The sequence below is a fragment of the Leuciscus leuciscus genome, assembly GCF_965113295.1.
Source record: "Leuciscus leuciscus genome assembly, chromosome: 13".
Classification (NCBI taxonomy): Eukaryota; Metazoa; Chordata; class Actinopteri; order Cypriniformes; family Leuciscidae; genus Leuciscus; species Leuciscus leuciscus.
In genome coordinates this window covers 20,924,757-20,947,030 of record NC_138737.1, presented here as the reverse complement: position 1 = coordinate 20,947,030, position 22,274 = coordinate 20,924,757, and the positions used below count along the sequence as shown (strand labels likewise).

Sequence of the window (22,274 nt, the reverse complement as noted above, 5' to 3'; positions counted from 1 at the left end):
GCAGTACAAATCTGAAAGACTTTGCTGTTATTTTAAGCTGTGTAGCAAGTCACCATTGTGTAACAAAGAAAGAGGAACTGATTGTAGAGATAAAACGGGAGGCGTCTGAGAATAGAGGAGAGGTGAGTAGTGTCTGTTTGCCCAATCCCTGTGAAGGGCTTGCGGGGAGTGGTGGACACTGACAGTTAGGACCTCCAGACAGTGCATTTGCTGAACTTTAATGGGGCACTCAGCACTGGTACTCCATTCTGACCACATACAAAATTGATATCAGATCAAGGACTTCTTCTAAAACATCCAGAAGGCGTCTGTGCTATCCACTCCACACTCCACCAGACACTTAAGATCAAATGACCTTCTTATAATGCATTCAAATGGTTCAAAACACCACCCACCCACTACCAACAATGCCAACATGCACATCCCTTGCAGTAAAAACAAAGGCTCCATGACCTTTGGCATGTAGCCATTAGTCAAATAGTCTTAATGGTATTTGCAGCCTATTTACTCTGGCCTTTTTTTTAGCAATCAAACACTTGGCCATGGGCACATGTTTACAACACTCACTGACCACCACTAGTGCAGGACAGATGCCATGGGAGTTAGTCCAAGACTCTGCCTTAGCTAATAGGATCAGTCAGGCTCAAATCTGATCGAATCAAGTCATACATTAAGATTAAGTAAAATTCTGCAATTGTGCATTTTGTCTAAAAGCAAACAAACTTCACTTTACAGCTTTATTACCATGTAGTTCTGCTCCAATATAGAGAGATTGTCCATTTCACCCTTCAACACTCACACTAAAACTATAACAAAAACAAGCCATTTCTTTAACTTTTATGACCTCCAAATAGCAGAACAATGACTTTATCTCACTCAATGCATGTCAAAAGGAAATAGAAAAATATTTTGGACTTATACATGACTGATCTGCATAAACGTCTCTCCAGATATGGTGCCATCAACAGCAGATACGGGGTACTATTGCCTCACTGAGCTAACAAACACAGCAGTGTCAACATTACACACAGCACACTAGTGGTTACGTCATGCTGATAGCACTCCACCACTGGGGGAACTCCAGCAATTCTGTCTTATCTAACTGTGCCTGATATGACACAACTGATGCTGATAGCAGGCAACAGAGCTCAACACAAAGGTGGGTGAAAGGAGAATGCTTTTAGCCGGTCTTCTAACAGGGCTATTCGCTGACCAGAAACACCTGTAAAAATGCTTCATGGAAGTAGTGAAAATAGTATTTAAAAGATAATTATATTAAAGTGTTCTTTAAAGCAACAAACTTATGGTAATTAACTACAACATGACGCCGGAAATAATTTGGGCTTTAGCGAGCATAAGAGATTTTTCAACATAAAAAAAAACATATACAAACATATCAAACATTTGAACATTAGTTTAATATATAAACATTAATAATGTGTAAATATAGTCTACATGGACATGGCTGATGATGATGAACACCTTTAATGAATAACACAAAACAAAGCTCTCTTCCACAATGAAACAATAACATGTGCACAGTGATTGCAGGAGCAGATCTTCTGGAGCCTTAGAGGCAGCACTGCAATGGGACAAAACCCACCCATTACAACACAGCCAACTCAGCAAAGTGGTCCACCACAGTCAATACAAAGAGTGACAGCATGATGGGAAGCCAAGAAGTCTGCTTACAAAGAAAGCATTTTGCATATAGTTAATTTCCTTCGATGCACCACTCTAGCTGCTCATTTATCAAAATGAAGAATGGTCAAGAATAAACACTTTGTATGCTATCAACTCCTTATCTTGTCCCTGAATACTACCTAAGCATGTTCGCAGTTCATACAAGGAGAAACAAGGCATCTGACATAAATTAACGAAAAGGCCTGCTGTAATAAAGCTTGCAGCTGCAAAACTGCTGTGCACCATGTATTAGAGTAAATGCAAAGCATTTTGAAAACGGACAGAGATAAAGTGGTAAACTAGCTCCACATTTCACCAGACAATGCTTAAAGACAAACTCATTTATTTTCAATGCTTATCACTAATCGGAATGGAGCAGAGAAGAGAGGGAGAAAGAATATCATTACTCAAAACTCAACACAGAGGGTGGAACTGGAGTTGATGCGAGTCCAAAACAAATCTGTTGTTTTCTGGCCATGAGTCCTGGCGGCCCTGCAGAGCAAAGAGGTTGTCTGAGGCCAGTTATGTTTTGGGTTCAGGCATCTCGCTGGTCCACTTATGACACTGTGCTTTGTTCTCTTCTGATGTACAGTGGGTAAGAATGCTGCTCAAGAGAAAAAGAAGAAAAAAAACTCCGCTGGCCCATGTCCAATTACACTAATACACTTAAGCTGTGTGGCCTCCATTTTTCACATTCCACTGCCTTTCATGTGCAAATCAACAGCTGTTGACAAGCATTTGGTATCCACTATGATTTATTGAGCCTTAATAACAACATCCGAGAAATGGAAAGCGAGCGAGTATAGTTGCAGCCTCGTCGAGAGCTCTGTGAAGGGGGCGGGGAGGTGCACAAAAGATGTTATACCATCGTGTTTATGCAAGACTTCAACAGTTTCTGAGCGATATTTACAGTACAATGAAGGAAACCAAAGTCTCTGCTTCTTCACACGAAAACAATGGAACAGTGAGGCAGTGTAGAGACTTGTGAAGTGCTACAAAAATAATCGCAGTTCAGTACGTCACTGCACGAGCTCCAGCTCTAAATATGGGCTCACAAACCACATATTGTTGAAGTCTGTGAAGGCTATTCCCATGCACTAATGCTCTTTAGCCCTTAATGTTATCTGTATAGTGGGGGATAAACATTTGATATGTGCTAGCTATATATATATATATATATATATATATATATATATATATATATATATGTCAGGGCTCGCAAAATCGCCTGCCCGACGTCCCGGGGCTATATTGTTTTCCATTCGGGCTACCAAAATGCATAACCGGCCTGCCCGACGGGCTATCTGAAATACTGTTCGTTTCAGTCTTGTTATAATCAGATTCAGCGCGTTCTTCATCTTCAATCCGCAGTGGCTCCGAGCAGAGCGCACGTCAGAAACAGAGGACAGGGTGTGTGTGTGTGTGTGTTCATCTGAGTCTCATTGGTCTGTCAATGTCAGAATATTTGAGATGACCAATCAAATCAAAGTAGGCGGGCTTTATATACACAGAAGCTTCTGAGCGCGAATTTGAGCAGAGCGGTCGACTCGCTTCAGTTTACGGTCAAGTGCGAGATAAGATGTAAGTAGCTAAACTAAACATTTCATATTTGACAGTTTTTTAGGTCATAAATGTGAAACGAATGACAAAAATGATCAGACAAACGAATATACTTTTGTCGAATTTCGCCATTTTGAACTGAAAATAGGCCTATGTAACGTGATTAGTTTGCTGTCATTGTGAGGGGACATTAACAGAGCATTAACAAAGCCGTTTTCATGTTGGGCACAAGATTAATAATGAATGTGTACATGTTGAGAATTAATATACAATTTGTAGCCTTCAGTAAATTAAAAAAGTTCAGCTTTAGGAGGGGAAGAGACAGGGCAAGATGAGACTGAGAGAAAAAGAAAGAGTGATGGATAAGAAGTGAGAGCAGGTATTGACAAATAATCTACTGCCCACTGACGTTGTTTTAAAGCTATTTCTTATCCTTTTTTGGCCTTAAAATGTCTTGAAATGGACATATCAGAGAAATGAAAAAAAATAACCCCCTAATAACCTTAAATGCAGGACCTCTTTGATTATAAAGCCCTGTCTACGGCCCTGTATTAGGAATAAGATCAATAATGAATGTGTACATACTGTGAATGAATTTAATAAACTTAGTTAGGCTACCTAGCTTTCCTAGTAGCTTTCAGTAAATTAATGCGTCTGAGAAAATGATTAATAAATCAACCTATCAGATATGTTTACTTCACTGACAGACAAAAATGAAAAGCCTATATCAGTCAAAGCTCAGCTTTAGGAGGGGAAGACAAAGAGAATAGGAGTGTGATGCTGATGAGGAGAGAAAAATAATCAGCTGGCCACTTACATCCATTTTTTTTTGGCCTTCAAAACATCTTAAAATGCACATATGTAGATCAGAGAAATCTACATTTTCTCGGGGGTGCCCCCGAACCCCCCTGACTGAGTATGAGTGAGTATTAGACCCAGATTAGACCCTAAACTAAAGTGTTACTTTTTTTTTGTTTTTTTATCATACCCTCATTGGGGGCTGAGCCACAGACATGACTGATTCATGTTCCATACTTGTCACACACATTTCAGTTCAGTTAGAACCAGATGCATATTTGTTGATATTTTGTGTTTTGAAAAAGTTTTTGATTCATTGTTTTGACTCCTAACCAATTTTCTACATTGAAAATTGTTTTTTTTATCTGGGCTAGTAAAATTCATTTCGGGCTACCAAAATCTGAAGAGTGCCTGCCCGAAGGGCTACCAGCGATTTTGAAATTTTGCGAGCCCTGTATGTATAGTGGGGGATATATACATACACACACAGATTTATTTCTTATGTATATTTCATAAGATCTGTGTCAATCTAACCCAAAATTATTTTACTAAATCAGTAGAGCAGTCAATTAACAAAACGATTTTGTTCGAAGCTCTATAAGAAACAACATTATGTAGCGCTATTCTTTCTAAACCAGGACCATGTTACAGCACCTAGACACGTACAATAACGAGAAGTTGACAAGAAATCCTAAATACCACTGATCTAATCTGATTAACACCGAAGACACATTCAAAACAGACTGAAAATTCACGCCTCGTCCTCTGCTTGGACCCGGCAGCGTTACTACAGAACTAACGTTAGCTAAGCATTCAATACCACATAGGAGCTAACTCAACTAACGTTAGCTCAAACCAAAAAATAAATAAACGCTCAACGGTGACAGTGTGCTTGGCCAAAAACATTGTATATAATTGTAGAGAGCTAGCTGAAAACATAACGTAACGCACCGAGTGAAATTTAGCGACATTCCGTCTAACGTTAAAGCATAAACACTGCTAGCTATGCTAACTAGCCGAATAGTCTTCATGGAGGGGTTGATTTCCGCCTTGCGCAGCGACGCTCATTCAATCTAGCCGAGGGTCAGTGAAGGAATAACGACCGTTAGCCCCCGACAGACCCTGTTTCTCCGTCAAACGGATCGGAGAACTCTCGGCGCCCTTAAAACCGATAAACTGCTGACAGACTCGTGGGCAAAACGTCATGTAGTAACTTACCTCTCCGCGGAAGGTGAAGGTCTCTCGCTACTGGAGGTTTATGTAGTTTCTGAGGGAAAAGAAATGAAGAAATGTCCACGAATAATCCACATGTACGGCTTGCTACGGGCGTGTTTTCGTCCTCGTTGTTGCTTTGAGCCCCAAATCCACTTGAGCGCCGCGCTTCTGTCGTGTGAGAAACTAAGCTGCTCTCGCGCTCCCTCAATGGTTCGGCCTTCTCGCGCTCCTCGTCTGTTTTTCTTTCTCCGCCGTCTGTTTTACTCGCGGTTGCGCCCTCTTATCTCCAAACGGCAGTTATTCGAGAAGAGCAGTTCCTGCCCATTTTGTCTAGTTGTTTTTCGCAGCAGTGGCTGTAAATACACGAAGTGACCGAACGAGAATCTCTGCGGATCAAAGATGACTTGAGTCCGTGTGTGTGTGACTGACTGACTGCTGTGCTGCTTGCAAAGCGATAGTCTGCTGGACGTCAAGTGCAGCTTCTCAGCTCTTAAAGGGCCAGTGCGTTTAAAATAGGTCCCACTGCTATAGATAGATAGATAGATAGATAGATAGATAGATAGATAGATAGATAGATAGATAGATAGATAGATAGATAGATAGATAGATAGATAGATAGATAGATAGATAGATAGATAGATAGATAGATAGATAGAGATAGATAGATAGATAGATAGGGATACAATAAAATTGATCTGACAACTGCAAGTAAATAATTGCAATTGTGTAGCCAAGCCATGCATAAAAAAAATTAATAGCCTATGTAATGTTTTAAGAATGTTGTAAGAAAATGAACATGATAATTGCTCAAAATGGCTCCTCAAATGATAAATCAAATGCTTAAACTCAGTTTCAGGTAGCATAAACTCTACTTTTTTTTTTAATTAATTTTGTTAGGAAAAAACTTCCATCATCTAATGTCTAAAATCAAAATAATACTAATTACTCTGAGAAGGTTCTGCAGTTGAACTTTTTGCAGATACAGTGGGGGGAAATAATTATTTGATCCCCTGCTGATTTTGTAAGTTCCCCCACTTACAAATAAATTAAGGGTCTATAATTGTCATGGTAGGTTTATTTTAACGGATAGAGACAGAATATCAACCAAAAAATCCAGAAAAAAAAAATATAATGGTTGTAAATTGATTAGCATTTGACAACAATAATTCTGCCTCCCACAGATTGGTTATGTGGCCATGTGGAACACAGATTAGTCCTGTCACTTTAAGAAAGTACTCCTAATGTCCTAATGTCAGTGGACATCTGTCCACAGAGACTGTATCTTCTATTCCATCCTCTCCACCACCATGGGCAATACCAAAGAGCTGTCAAACGTCAGGGACCAGATTGTAGACCTGCCTGGAATGGGCTACAAGATCATCAGCAAGAAGCTTGGAGAGAAGGATATTGTTGATGTGATTATTCGGAAACTGAAGAAATACAAAATGAAAAATCAATCGCCCTCGGTCTGTAGCTCCATGCAAGATCTCGCCTCATGGGGTACAGATGATCATGAGAAAGGTGAGGGATCAGCCCAGAACTACACGGGAGGAGCTTGTAAATGATCTCATGGCAGTTGGGACCACAGTCACCAAGCAAACCATTGTAACACACTACACTGCAATGGATTGAAATCCTGCAGCGCCCGCAAGGTCCCCCTGCTCAAGAAGGCACATGTAGAAGCCCATCTGAGGTTTGCCAATGAACATCTAATGATTCAGAGAAGGCTTGGGAGAAAGTGCTATGGTCAGATGAGACCAAAATCGAGCTCTTTGGCATCAACTCAACTCGCTGTGTTTGGAGAGAGAGAAATGCTGACTATGACCCCAAGAACACCATCTCTACAGTCAAGCACGGAGGTGGAAACATTATGCTTTTGGACTGTTTCTCTGCTAAGGGTACAGGACGACTTCACTGTATTGAGGGGCCAATGGACGGGGCAATGTACTGTCAAATCTTGGACCAGAAGATTTCAGCCAGAACACTGAAGATGGGTCCTGGATGGGTCTTCCAGCATGACAATGACCCAAAACATACCTCCAAGGCAACAAAGGAGTGACCCAAGAAAAAGAACATTAAGGTCATGGAGTGGCCTAGCCAGTCTCCGGCCTAAATCCTACTGAAAATCTGGTGGAGAGAGGTGAAGTGGAAGGAGCCGAAACTTTGAGTTGCCAAATGACAGCCAAGAAACCTAAAGGATTTAGAGAGTATCTGTAAAGAGGAGTAGAACAAAATCCCTCCTGAGATGTGTGCAAACCTGGTGACCAACTACAAGAAATGTCTTACCTCTGTGCTTGCCAACAAAGGTGTCTCCACAAGTACTAAGGCCCGTTTTGCTTGGGGATCAAATATTTATTTCACTCACTGAAATGCAAATCAATTTATAACCTTTATATATTGGGTTTTTTGGTTGATATTCTGTCTCTATCCGTTAAAATAAACCTACCATAAAAAGTATAGACCCTTCATTTCTTTGTAAGTGGGCAAACTTTCAAAATCAGCAAGGGATCAAATGATTATTCCCCCCACTGTATGTCTATTGTGTGAGATTGAATGGTATAATCCACCCAAAAAATGAAAATGATGTCATCATTTACTCACCCTATGTTTCTTCTGTAGAACATAAAGGAAGATGTTCTAAATAATGTTGGTAACCAAACAGTTTCGTTTCCCATTGATTTTCATTGAATGGACAAAAACTACAATGGGAACCAAAACTGTCTAAAATTTCCAAATACGTTTATTTGTGACTAACTTATTTAGACCACAAACCTTGGTCTGTGATAGATGATAGATGGCCAAACAAAATATCAGAGGTTCTGTCATCCAACTGAAATATCACTGCACTTCCAGAAAACACATGCACACTTTCGCAAATGGCTCTTGCAGACACTAATGTGTTGTACCCCCTGAGCGGTCTCTCCAGGCCCTCCACATCTGGGCTATTTGAAGCCCGTGGAGAGACAAGCTGTGGATACAGTGTTTTAACATTGAAGAATAGTGTCAGAGAGATCACACTGTTGGCTCAGTAAATGACCTGTGGTTTCTCTAATGATCTGAATCCTTTTCTCTGCAGCTCAGCCACCCACGGCCATCAGGCACCGACAGTTACGCATCCGTGACGCTCCAGAATTAATCAACCTTTCACACACAATCTTCCCGAGGAGTCTTATATGTCAACAGAGTATCATTTCCATACCTCTGTGTAAATGATGTTGACCCGCTAGGGGCATATTGTTTGTGTGGGCAGCTCCTTTATTCAAGCCCTTGTGTAATCGGCGGTCTTTACTGTAAGCATCCGTAGCTTTGCCTGCTCATTACATGTGATTCCGCTTTTCTAAAGTATAACAATATGGCGGTTATCTCACAGGATGATTCTCTGACACACAGCCACCTCATATCTTTGCCCTGTGGTGCTTATCTCTTGTGTGTGAGTCTACGGATTTGCATGTTGACATTTACAATGGATGTGTGTCAGGATAATCTTCAGAAAGCCAGCGAAAAAAGAAATCTCTGAATTGGCATTCATAATCATGAGTCAGTCGTTTTTTCACATCGCCTCAAACGCTTGATGTTCCAGTGCTCTTTCGCCTCGAGGGAGAGGCCAAATGACTGAAATTAACTCAGGAATAATGTTGAAAGAATGATTTCTAGTCAGATTTGATCAGATGAAATATATATTTATGCCAATCCGATCTGATTATTTACATGGAAAAGTGTCTTATGTGTACTACAGTAACATCAAGGCCAGGTTGGGTTGACCTACATTCAGTTTCCAAATTACTCCATGATGTCAGAAGGGTTTGTTTTTCTTCTGCTCTGTTTTTCTTTCTGCTCCGCAGTCTTTTCATTCTCTTTATCCATCCAGTTTTCCACCCATCCATGCGGCTGCACCACCATTCCTCTGTCTTTCTCTCTCTCCTGGGTCACCCGCCACTGAAGAGGAAAGAGGGTTGTTTATTTTATCAAAGTTCCCCAGAGCCTAAAGTGTCACGGTGTTATCTCACCCAAATCTCTCCAATGCCAATTACTCAGTACTGCGATAAAGTTAAAGCAGTTAAAGTTGCCTGTGTGTGTGGATTAACAGAAAAGCAAACCCAACGGGGTATATCAAATATTGCAATCATATTCCACCGACCATTATAACTTCGTATTTTTATTGTTTTGCAATAGATTGCTATGTGGTTTCCTTATAATAAACTGCTCATGGAAAACAAGTTCAGGGATTTGGATGAGAAGTGAAAGATGAACTGTGTAACAGTAAAACAGAATGTTCAGCACACACACAAAAAGCAGGGCAGGAAACAAATGAATGGTGAAATATGGGCATTACAGAATGAATTCAAACTGAATTGCCAATTGGCTCTGGTTAACATTAGGATTAATAAACATGAAACATTAAATATGGACAAAATTTACAATGGGAGTCAATGGGAACCGAAACTGTTTGGTTACCAACAAACTTCAAAATATATTATTTTGTGTTCCGCAGAAGAAAGAAATGCATACGTCATTTTTATTTGATTAATATAAATTATTTGATCTCAATTTTTTTTTTTCAAAAAGTAATATAGCCTACATAAATGAAACATTCACGTTAAGATAAGATTATCATGCATTTAGAAAATAAATAGTGAATTTCCATTTAATGCGACTTTAACTTAAAACATTTCTTGAAAATGTGATAAAAGATTATTCTTCTTTTTTTTAACCAACATGAATACAAAGAATACATTTCTTATCATTTTTAAACCATATTTAATTTAAAAAAAAATCTTTATCATGACCAGATAACACTCATCCAATAAGACCAAGAACATGTATTTAGAATTTAAATACAGTCCATTTCCTAATTTCGGACTTTAACACTTCTTTGGGAGAATCGCACTTTCAGTTTTATTAAACTAAAAAAAACATTCAGATTCATTGGAAGCAAAGCAATGGAAGTCCCTTCTCACCACAATGCCTTCCCTCTTCTGCTCTTTTGTTCTGTCAGGCTTCGGGGGAAAAAAAAATCTGCTCAGCTGCGCACACACATTTATATCTAAGCCGGCATCAAAGTCTTATCCCTGCTGGTTTTTCTGCAAGCAAAGTTTTAGCTACAAGCTATTGATTTCAAAGCCTCTAAATTGGTGGTTATCTAGGAGAGAGCCATTAGGCTAGCTCAAATTAATGATGAGCAACATCAACAGAGGCAGCGGGTGGAGAGAGGGGGTTGGAAATGATGGAGGGCGCTCAAAGCAGCTCACCCTGTTGATACAGCTGAAGACATTACCATGGCACAAAAGTGACAAATGAATTTGGCTGACAAGAAAGAGAAAAAGAAAACGCCGCTTTTATTTAGATACGCTCAGGCGGATGGTTACTTCACACAGCCACATCTGTGATAACAATTCCACATGCTGGATTCCTCGGACAGATCATCTACATTCCAGACTCTCGCCACACAGTTTACTCAAAGTCTTCCAGCACGCACACACACTCTCCTTTACGCTTTTTGTTACTTCCCATCTGCGGAAATGAAGCCACCCGTCAAAACTTTGAAAGATGGACCCATTTTAGGCATTACATAATTAGTCTACAGGGAAAAGTAATAGGAAAAGATTTGAGCGGTGATAATAAAAATGAGGAGACATATTTGGAACAGCGTGTGAGTTATATATAGCATCATTATAATTATATCACAAATTCTCAATCAGCAAAAGAGGGACAAGAGAGAGAGAGAGAGGTGTGTGTGCACTCTTCAGGTCTAGACAAAATTTTACGTACCAGAGCTGGCTTTCATTACCGCAACCAACCAGAGAACAGAGGGAACATTCCAGAGAATTATCCCTCCCCAGCCGAGAAAGAAAGAGAGGGAGAATAAAAGAATAGAGGATATGAGGAGCAGGTGACATTTGCTCAAAGAAAGGAGGAGAATGGACAGAAAATATATCTGTATGAAATACAACATCAATAAAAGTGAGGATGTTGGGTGGCCTTTAAATTAATCTCACATCCTCCAGCCCTCCACACACACACACACACACACACACACACACAACACAGAAGAGCTCTGGCAGAATGGCTGTAGGGTGTGTTGAGTAATGGTAGAGATAAATCATCAGCTCCTCAACGTTTCTCCCTGTCTAGAGGAAGAGCTTGGCTTTAGGGTCTAGAGTCAATACGTTTTACATACACAGATCTTATAAGCTATTTAAGTGAGAATGTCTCATAGACACACACTGTAAACATTTCAACCCACTAAAGTTTAGTTCAATTGCCGCCTTAAAGGCACAATATGTAATTTTCTCCGCTAGAGGTCGCTTATTCAAAACAAAGGTGTAGCTTGATGACGCCGTGAATGAGTGTGGAATCATGGGAGTTGTCGTCTTCACCTCCACAGACGACGGACAGGAATCCGACGGACTCCGGCAGATCTCATGTTCATGGATGAGCTAATGTATTAAAGTTTTATTAAGCAGGGCGGGCCGAGAGCCGTGTGAGCGGAACGAGGCCGCTGGAGCAAATGCTAATGAGAGAGACCTGCTTCCACATTAATTCATGTGCCCATGCAATCTTTAATTAAAAAAAAACTTGCCCAGCCTCTTGCAACAACATCTCTTTTCTTCCCTGATGACGTGTTCGCTGAAACGAAGGCGGGACAACCTGTGACTCACGTCACATGACACGAGATCCACAGCAAGAGCAAACCACAAAACTCCAACAAGCCAACCAATTCCCAATGGTCCTGTCCTACTTTTTTTCTTGTTCAAGAAACCGTTTTCACTCAGATATATGTCACAATAGAAAAGACTATCGCAACTTCTGTTTCATGCCAACTTTAAGGTAGCTGACTTATTGCCTCGCTGCCTTATCAGGCATTGACTTTGCAGCCGCACAAAGGTACCTCGCGAAACTGATTTCAGACACACTTCTGAGGCAGCATAACGGTTTAATGATCTACAGCAAAATAGGGAGAGTAATCAGTCTTTCAGAATGATTACGGCTGATGAGTGGTGAAAAAAACCCAACCATTGACAGCCAATCCGAATTAACCTGACTTTAAAGAGTTTGTGCATTTAAAGTGGCAGACGACATAACTAAAGCATGCGCTTATAATAAACAGAGCGTTATCGTCTATTGGTGAGAACCCTAATATAGTTAGCTATCATCATATTTATGGTCGTGGCATCACTAGATCCTTTTTGTTATGACACACACACAAAAAAAAAAACTCTATTAAAATAAAATAAAATAAAACTCTAATAAAATATTACTGATAAATTCTCATCAGATGATGGAAATTACCGTATAACGACTGGAGAATCATTTCCCCTGATAATGTGGGGGAAGGATAGAAATACCGTTTATGATTAAAACATTTTACAAAGCAGTGGTTTCCATACTAAGACGCTACAGCTAAACCTTACCGTCACATAAACCGGCTGATCAGAATATTAAAAGTAAAACATACTCACAAGTAATTTTTTTAAACATTGCATTATATTTGTGAGGACATGTTCATGTTTATTTAGCCATCTGAATGAGGGCATAACATCTAAATGTTTTTATTTAAAGATAATTATAATTAGTATAGACTAACCCTAACCTAAACCCTAAAAGGAAACTTTTTGCACACTGGTGTCCAGGGCCTTTAGTGTAATCATTCTTCCTTCTTTTCTCTCTCTCTCTCTTTCTTTGGTTCTTTAGCAGGCATACACAGATGGCCCTATTGACCGCTTGCATACTTGACATTCCAGCCTGTATTCCAGTGTCTGCCTTCCTCGGGCCTGCAGCCAGCACTCTTTTCCCCATTTCTTTTTTTCTGTCTCAAGTTGTTATGTTCAGCACTCTTAGAAAAGTGTCTTTTGGTACAAAGCACAGCCTGGTAGACTGCAATCACAGCACACTCTCTGTACAGCAGTCTGTGTCACACACACACACACACACACACACACACACACACACACACACACACACACACACACACACACACACACACACACACACACACACACACACACACACACACACACACACACACACACACACACACACACACACACACACACACACACACACACACACACACACACACACACACACACACACACACACACACACACACACACACACACACACACACACACACAGAGAGAGAGCCAGAAAAAGAAACCACCCACACTTTCGCTTCCTCTAAACACTATACCAGAATTGGACAAAGATACTGGTCATGTCTTTCCATTACAGACAGTCAGCTGGAGTGTTTGTATGACTGTAAAAACAAGTTTACATATATTTAAAGTAGCCTATAGGGGAGCGCGGGACACAACCTAACGTAGGGTTAAATGTAACACGGACCTTTTACATAGTTAGTCAGGGTCAAGCAGGTTGTGTTTCCGCTTATTTTCTCTCGCTGCCAGAAGACGGTCTCCCGCTGATTTGTGGAAAGTTTTGATAAGATTTCATGAAGATTCTGGACAAAGAATGTTTTGACACCATGCAAGTAAATTTTTTTTTCGGTTTCTGCGTTGGGTGTGTACGTCACCAAATCTAACTTTATATTACCTTAATCACTGTCTTGTTGGCTAAAACATTTTGAAACATATCAGCAACTCCTAGCAACTGTTACACTGTAAAAAATTTCTAACCCTCCCAAATCAAAAATTTCAAGTGACCGATAACATCTACATTTTTCAATTGGCCCAAGTGAAATTCTTGTTGCAATAGTCTGTTAACATTGGCTCAATGAGAAATAATCCGTCAGACTAATTGAAAAATTTAGATGTTATCGGTCACTTGGAATTTTTGACTCGGGGATGTAATTTTTTTTTACAGTGTAGCTAGGCTTAAAATATTTTTTAAACAGCAGGATTAGTTGTAGCACGGTGTTACAACCAAGCCGCCAAGTGTACAACAATAATGAAATAAAAACAGGGAGCCACACAACTTTTCAGGTTTCAGTATTTATTTATATATTTATTTTGCCACATTTAACTGTGTTGGACTTTCACAAACAATGTTGGAATTTAAATGTCAAAGTATGATTTTTTTTAACATTTGTTTACTGTGCATTGATCACTTGTTTATTTATTAAGAATATAGCCAGTTTGTCATGCAATAAACCCTTTAAAATGTGATTTTAAGCTCGTTTTTATTATTATTACTGTAATTATTATTATTAATAATAATAATTTTGCATGCAGCTGCCACACACAAATATAATTCAATTGCAATTACAATATTTAATGATTTAATTTGATTTATTTATTTATTGCAAAACTTTGCAGCCCTTTCCTATATCTCTATCCATGATATTGATCCATAATAGAAGGGTGATTGGATGAGGGATGGATGTATGGATATCTATCTACACAGATGTACAAACAATATCAAACTATACAGATATAATATTACTGAATTATGTGTTACACACAAGTGTTACAACTAACCCCTCTGTCTGTTACAATTAACCCCGCATATGGGGTAAGTTGTAACATTTGCACTTCCGCCACTTTCAGTGCAACTGTACGAAAATGGTAGGTCCTAGAAAAAAACTTTAAGTGTTCATTTGTAGCAGAGATGTGTATTTTGCTTGTGTAAAAAACTTTTTTATTTTTTAAATAATTGAGCCAAGACCAAAATGTGTTAGGTTGTGCCCAGCTCTCCCATAGATCGTGCGTGAGAACCCATCATGGCAAGCATTAAGGCAGCTGCTATATTTTTGTCTTTAAGAAGGATAATATGCATATTCACACAGAACGAGTTTTTGCTTTGAAAACGGGAGACGCGGGCAGTGGAATGGGGAAAAAACGCGAAGTCTCGAGATGCGTCTTTAACACTTCCGTCTAACACTTCCGTGTTTACATAGAAAAATAAAGGTAAAGTAGCCAGTGGAATGGAAAAATGTGTTCTGTGTTAATGGCTCCTAAGAACGTTTTGCTAACGTTCCAAATAAAATATGAAAACCTTATTTCTGAATGTTCACTGAAAGTTCAAATGTCCAGTTTTTTTTTATGTTTTAAAGACCTTTTTTCTTGGTTATGTGAATGTTAAAAGGAACGTTTATGAACATCCAGGGAAAACGTTCCATGAACGATGTATAGATAATGCTTTTGTGCACATTAATAAAGACAAGATCAATTTGAATGCATTATAATAACATTACAATAACATTATTCAAATAAACTTTGAGAGAACCTTGTGCCAAAGTTTTGAGAATGTTCCCTGGTCCCCTTTGTAGCTGGAAACTGAGAGATGAGGAAAACAAGTGAATGATTATTACTTCTGGGTTACTGATTTGAACCTACATCTATAACCCTAAATCTACCTGATCTATTACCCTGAATATTATTGGCGGACTTCCATAAACTAATTAAAAAATGCTGAAGAGAAACACAAAGATGCAGATCAAAATGTCCAGAATGCAACTAAAAAAACCCACATGTGCTTACCTGAAGTGTATAATAATAATAATTATAATAATTTTAATTCATACAAATGATGATGAAAACCGTTTCCAAAAAAATGTCTATAATATGCAAAGACAAAGTCATGTGACTGTCTCAAGTCATGTGATTGAATAATTCACTCAGAGAAGACAACAGGGCTGCATTCAGCCCCGACAAAAAGTTGCGGTGGTGAATTGTACACACTGTTCTGATGATGCAAGAGTTGCAACTATGGCAGCTGAGAAGGCCATTCTTTGTATTATTTTGTACGAATTTTCAGAGCCTGATGAAATCGGTATAAATACGTGTTTAATACTGCAAAATACGCTCGATGTAACAGTTACTGCCCTTTTACGTCCAGAATAAAATGGAACATCCCAATCGAGTGAAGGGATTTGTAGAAACTGTGGTTCCTAATTATTGTGATCCAACATTTGCCTTGCATTTCAGGATGAAAAGACAAACAGACGGCTCCATATGCTTTCGAATCGCTCTCACTGTACTTTGACGTCATATACCATCGGTGTATCGAACACACCTAATGGGTCTCATTCACTAACTATGTATACGCACAAGTTTGAGCGCAATATCTACATTTTCATGTACAAATAATGGTTTATTAATAATGTTTGTACTAAAAATTATTCTAAATAATTTTTTTTAGGAACAACTAACAAGAATGATGGCAGAAGGTCTGGACTCTATCGCAGCTTTTATTGACCAAGGGCCGCCCAAGAGGACATTTAAATCCAGCGTTTAGTTGATCCTGGTAAGCGCTCATTGACACAGTTGTAAACACGACAGCATTCTTCTTCCACAAGGGTGTTTGGTGTCACAGCATTTGTTTCCAGGCGGACAATTAAAGAACACGACGTGCACGTCTCCAGGAAATCCTGTAGAATTCAACCAAACAGATGACGACTTCAAAAATCCTGAAGTGTTTCCAGTTAATTGTGCCATATGCATCAGACGTTCAGCCAATAGTCCATTGTCTGAGGCTGAGACTAGGAACAACTAAATCACAGTCTTGGGCCCAATCCCAATTCTACCCCTTACGCCTTCACTTTCCCCTACACCTCTGTTTTGCGCGTTCCCGTGAAGGGGTAGGGTTGTCTCGATTATCTTTTGGTTGGAGGGGTAGGGGTAGAGGGAAGGGCCAGATAGCGCTTGAAATGAAGATTTTTCGGGACCACACTTCAAATGAAGGGGTATGAGACCGGCTACAGAGGCAACATGGCTGCCAATAATCATTTTCTTTATGTCACATTCAATCTTGTGTTCATATTTACGGTCATGTTCTTCAAAGAAACGTTTGCAAAAAAATCGCTGAATTTCGCTAACGATAGTCCCGCAACATATTTTCATGTCTGATAACTGGTGAATGTAATTGCGTCAGGGAATTGGTTTATCTTTTACCGTACATCTGCTATGAACACATTGTTTTCTTGTGGTTATATGTGAACACCATATAAACGAACAGTGCTTACACAGTTTCGTGCTTTTTGCAACATGATCAACCAGTCTTGTATGTTCTTTATCAAACAGGAACACCTGAGGAAACCCGGAGGCTCATTCGTCCTGCGCTGACAACGAACATCGTTTCCTGAAGTCCAAAAATACTTAGGCGTCGAAGATATCGTCATCTCCGTTGTTTTCTGCGAACTTCAGAAGAAAAATGCAAAAAAAATAGCTGTAACCCACGCAATTGAGATGACTACAGCTGACAACGGCATCTTGGAAGTTTGTGATAAACATTGGCGCATCTCCTGTGACGTAGGCGCTAGCGACGACGTATAATGACGTGTAACGGTGTAGTAGTGGTGTCCCATTTCTTAGGGGAATATTTTCACCCCTACGCCTTGCCACTCTGTTTCAAGGGGCAAGGGTAAGGGGTAGGCGAAGGGGTATAAAATAGAATTGGGATTGGGCCTTGGTGGCCTTAAACTTGCTTTGAGGACAGCACACTTGGCACTTGCTCGAGAATTTTGTTGCGCATTCTCTTAGAAGAGAGTGTTGTACGTTACGTAACCCCTTATATGGAAATGGGTTGTGCATGTTTTATGCAAATCAGTAACCTTGCGGTCGCTCATTTAGAATACTCGAAATTCATTAAGGTAAAGAACAAATTCATGTACACGTGTTGTAAACATTTGTAGTGATAAGTTATCCTGTGTGTGTGTGTGTAAACGCATTTAGTCTGTGCACTTCAAATAAAAAAGCCACAACTTTGGGCTGAGATGGAAACGCTCCTTTATTTTCAAATAGTTTAAAGGGATCATCAGATGCAAAATTCACTTTTATATGGTGTTTGCCTGCATATAAATGTGTCTTTGCAGTGTGTGAGGACACAACCACCATACAATGAAAAAAAATCCATTCACTCCTTTTTTTTAATCCTCAAAAAGTCTAAACCAGGGATAGGCAACTCCGGTCCTGGAGGGCCACTGTCCTGCAGAGTTTAGCTTCAGCCCTGATAAAAACTCACCTGCCTGTATCTATCTAGTAATCCTGAAAACACTGATTGCCTTGTTCGGGTGTGTTTAATTAGGGTTGGAGCTAAACTCTGCAGGACAGTGGCCCTCCAGGACCGGAGTTGCCTATCCCTGGTCTAAACACTCTCAATAATCAAGCCGTTTGGATTTTCTGAGCAATATGATGTCATATTGCTCATGCTCCACCCACGACCGCTGATGCACTATCCCGTATTAGCATATTTCCGCCCTCAGCCATTTGTATACTGGCCACCAAGGCATCACTGGAAAAGAGGGGTGGGGTGAGCAGTTGCCCATTATCATTTAAAGAGACATGCACTGAAACGGGTCACTGTGAGCAGAGCTGTTTTTGAGGAGTTAAAAAGGGTGTTGTTTTACACAACCATTGAGGAATTTCAACCAAAGTATGTTACAAACTTTACATGAAGACCCTAAAGAATCATACCAACTTGTGGAAAATGGGCATCCGATGACCCCTTTAATTTCGATTTATCGTATAAATTAAATTTGCAACTTGGATGGAAACAATCATGGACATGAATGATACCTCAAATAGCACAGCTTGATGAGGATATGTGTGCTTTTACAATCAGATTTGTGAAAAAAATCCATATAGGGATGAGGAATATCGTAAAGTACTGGTGTGTTGGTTCTTTTCACTTTGGCCAGTAAGCAACCACCCAAAACACCCAGCAGCCACCTAGAATATCCACAGCAACCTATAGCATCAAGCTCCACATGCCTTTTCTTTTCATTTCCAACCATTGTGCCACACGAGAGTACAGTTGTTTGATATTTCCACAGGCTATTTTTGAGTTCACAGTCAAGGAAAAAAGAGGTTTGAGACGGTTTGTCTTCCAAGCAGGAACTTGGCACAAAACACGAAGGAGAGAAGATTGACAGCCTTTAGATAGGAAAATCCCATATTCATCAAAAAGCACACATTAAAATGCTCTACTGCACCCTATAACTCTGCAGGGATCAGGAGATATCTGGGAGTACAGAAGGGAAAAATAAGGACACAGCGTTAACATTTGGGAAACGGATGATCTGCCGCGTATAAAAATGCAGCAGGCAGGGAAGTAAATCTTCCGAGATTATCAAGCTACGATCCGCTGAATGTATCATAAATATTTATGCGGTTACAGACATATTATCTCGCTGCATTAAAACAAGAGGGCATCATTCACGGATCTCATACATCTGCATAGTCTCCCCTAGCTGAATAAAATAACTCATCCCGTGCGATTTTTTTACACCGCTCTGTCAGTTTACTTGCGATGAATAAGGTGGAGATCCACAATGGGAAAAGATATAGATTCAAGTTCAAGGATGGAGGAAAAAAGATAGGAGAGCTTGCCAGGATTCTGTGGGAGGATGAAAGAGGGAGCAGGAGAGAGAGAGAGAGGGTCATCTAGGGGGTTGGAGGGCCATAAATAAGGCTAATGAAATGACGTGCTTTAGATGGCTGAGGCCCAGGCCTTTAGCCTGATTTACTCTGATTGTGTCCCAGCACGCAGCAGACCCATCTATCCACCTCTCTCTCTTTCCTCCTCTTTTCCTATGACCCACCCCCACCCCAGACACACATCCTATTCCAGGGTACTAATATCATGTTGCTCGCATATATCTAGCACCCACAACCATGAGAAGAGGGCGTAAAAGCCAGGGGTGTAAATTAGTTCAATAATTGTGCTTCATTACTATAATTACGCTTTATTTTGGGCAATTTGTACTTTACTTGAGAACTATTGAAACTTCACGTTTGTACTTTTACTCAATTACATTTCTAAGGTAAAAATTATACTTTTTACTCCTTATAATAGACTCTTTTAACATTTCCAGCATTGGAACTTGCAGGTTAACTATATAACAGGGTATATAGTTACAGCTCTACCAACAGCATAATTAAATGATATATATATATATATATATATATATATAAAAAAAGTTAGCTAGATTTAAGATAAGACGTAAATGCGTAATCGCAGTCTGTGAAAAGGATCTATTTGTGGCCAGCAAACCGCCAAAAATGCCACAGAATGACAGAATTAGGGGCCATTCACATAGAACATGTTTTTACTTTTACCTAAAGCAATGCATTTTCATTTTTATCAAAACCATCAGTGAAAATGAACTTGACTGAGTGTGAACAGTCTATAACAACTATATTGAAGTAGCAATTATAATATCAGCTGCGGGTGAATTTAATGTTTAACGATTTCAGTTAACAGGTTTCAGTTTAACGTTTGGTGTGGAATTAAATGTGGAATCGTATTACCTATCACAGTTACGTTTTTGGCTAGACACTTTGGCCCGGTTTCACAGACAGGGCTTATACTAGGCCTGAGTTCAATTAGGGCATTTAAGTAGCTTTGCTTTCATATACGTACGTGCCCTAGAAAAAAAAAACATTACTGGTGTGCGTCTTGAGACGAAACAATGGCACTGACATATTTTAAGATATGTCCGTGCAAGTTGCTTTCAGTTAAAACCGCTCAAACATGCATTTTAGCCTAAGACTAACTTAAGCCTTGTCTGTGAAACCGGGGGTTTGGCTCTACGTATTATTCCTAATTATATCCTGTGTCTCTTGTTCATGGGAAGGTTTTTCATCTTCTCTGTCTAATACGTGCCAGCTTAAAATCTCAGTCGGGCTGCAGAAACCCAGGAGGATTTCTCTAAAGCGACGACACACACTGGATTTATGTGTAATATTGGCACATTTGGAGCTCTTTGGATTGGATGTGTGTGAGTGTCTGTGCAGCGACATTATTAATCACAGGGCTTGTGTTTCATCCATTTGTTAGAATCTTTCTGCCTCTCTCTCGTTTTCTCATAAACACATATCCAGAGCAAAGATGGATGTCTTAACATCACTTTAAGATATAGAGATTCTATTTCAATTGTTATGTCTTTTTCGGCTCTGCTCCTCTGCGCTCTATGTGTGAGTGTGTTGTCAGGAGATATTAATAACAGGCCCTCGGGCTGCTTGACAAAGACTCACATGAGTTATAATTACCAGTCTTATCGAGGGATGTAACAGGAGAATCAGTTCAAACTCACACCAGTTGTTCCTCTCCACTTTTATTAAACCTCTGCTTAGTGGGTTCTTGCTAATCAGTGATGCTTTTTATTTTATTTTGGGGATTTGAAACAGTGTACGACATTTATTTAGATTTTGTCTTTTGGGCAGAAACACAGGTACGTGACGTGAGAAAGTGAGAATGTGATCATGACAAGGCTTGAACTTGCATCACTCACATGAGCACCATGGCTCATCAACACGCAAAAATCTTTCCAGAGTTTGGTATTAGCTAATGATGTGATTATTTGTAACAAGGTTTTGAGCCATTCAGAAGTCAAATAATATTGCCTTTGAATTCCTGAATGTAAATTGTGGAAACAAATAGGATATTTGAAAGTAAATTCAAATATAAATTGTAAGGATTTACAATTAAAGTTGCGATGAAATAGAAGTAACAACAGATGTTTTCTTCTGTATTTTGACGTACATCTGAGTGGAACGAAAAAGAAAAAAAAAAGTATGGCAAGGAATTGGTTCTTGTTATTGATTGGATGGAGGCACATCAGAATGTAAACTTGCAGTTAATTATAAGAAAGGGGTGGAGTTTAAGCGGACTAAATGACTGTGTCTCAATTCAAAGACTGTGCTCTCAGCCGTACTTGTCACCTGAACACATATCTTTGAGGATGTCTCATTTCAGAAAAATAACCATTATAAAAGTGATTTATTCTCTGTGATCGTAAATTATTGTAGTTTCTTTCTTTGGAATGTAATGGTTAATTTTCTGAAATAAGGCAGCCTCAATCATGCAAGTGGCCGACAAATGTGAACTCTGGAGGATACAGCCTTGGAAATGAGACACAGCAAATGATCGGAGAAGTCTTGCATGCATCACCAAAGTCTGTCTTTTCACAAACATCAATGTCAAATCAACAGATTCAATTTTTATACAAATATTTATTTTGAGGTGTAAAAACTGGGTTTGATGATGATTGTTTTGATTATATCAGTGGATAAACACGCATGATTAGTCTAAATTAATGGTGTAATTATTTATGTTGTGTT

General features: G+C 39.4%; 1 protein-coding gene and 2 long non-coding RNA genes across 5 annotated transcripts in view; 1 reads left to right on the top strand and 2 right to left on the bottom strand.

The window, feature by feature from the left end:
• Window positions 1-5,721, bottom strand: part of ncor2 (nuclear receptor corepressor 2) — a 128,305-nt gene extending 122,584 nt beyond the window's left edge. For all 3 annotated transcript variants that reach the window (XM_082188066.1, XM_082188067.1, XM_082188068.1), the window contains exon 1: window positions 5,260-5,721. The gene's annotated coding sequence lies outside the window, so the exon portion shown is untranslated. The remainder of the gene's footprint in view (window positions 1-5,259) is intronic.
• A 195-nt stretch (window positions 5,722-5,916) lies between these two features.
• LOC309512473 overlaps window positions 5,917-22,274 on the bottom strand; it is a 41,603-nt gene continuing 25,245 nt past the window's right edge. The window contains exon 3 of the long non-coding RNA XR_014211045.1: window positions 5,917-9,192. This is a non-coding gene — a long non-coding RNA (uncharacterized lncRNA). The remainder of the gene's footprint in view (window positions 9,193-22,274) is intronic.
• On the top strand, window positions 12,520-18,088 carry LOC309512474. The gene is made up of 3 exons (XR_014211046.1): window positions 12,520-13,740; window positions 16,354-16,458; window positions 17,235-18,088. It is a non-coding gene; the product is annotated as an uncharacterized lncRNA (long non-coding RNA).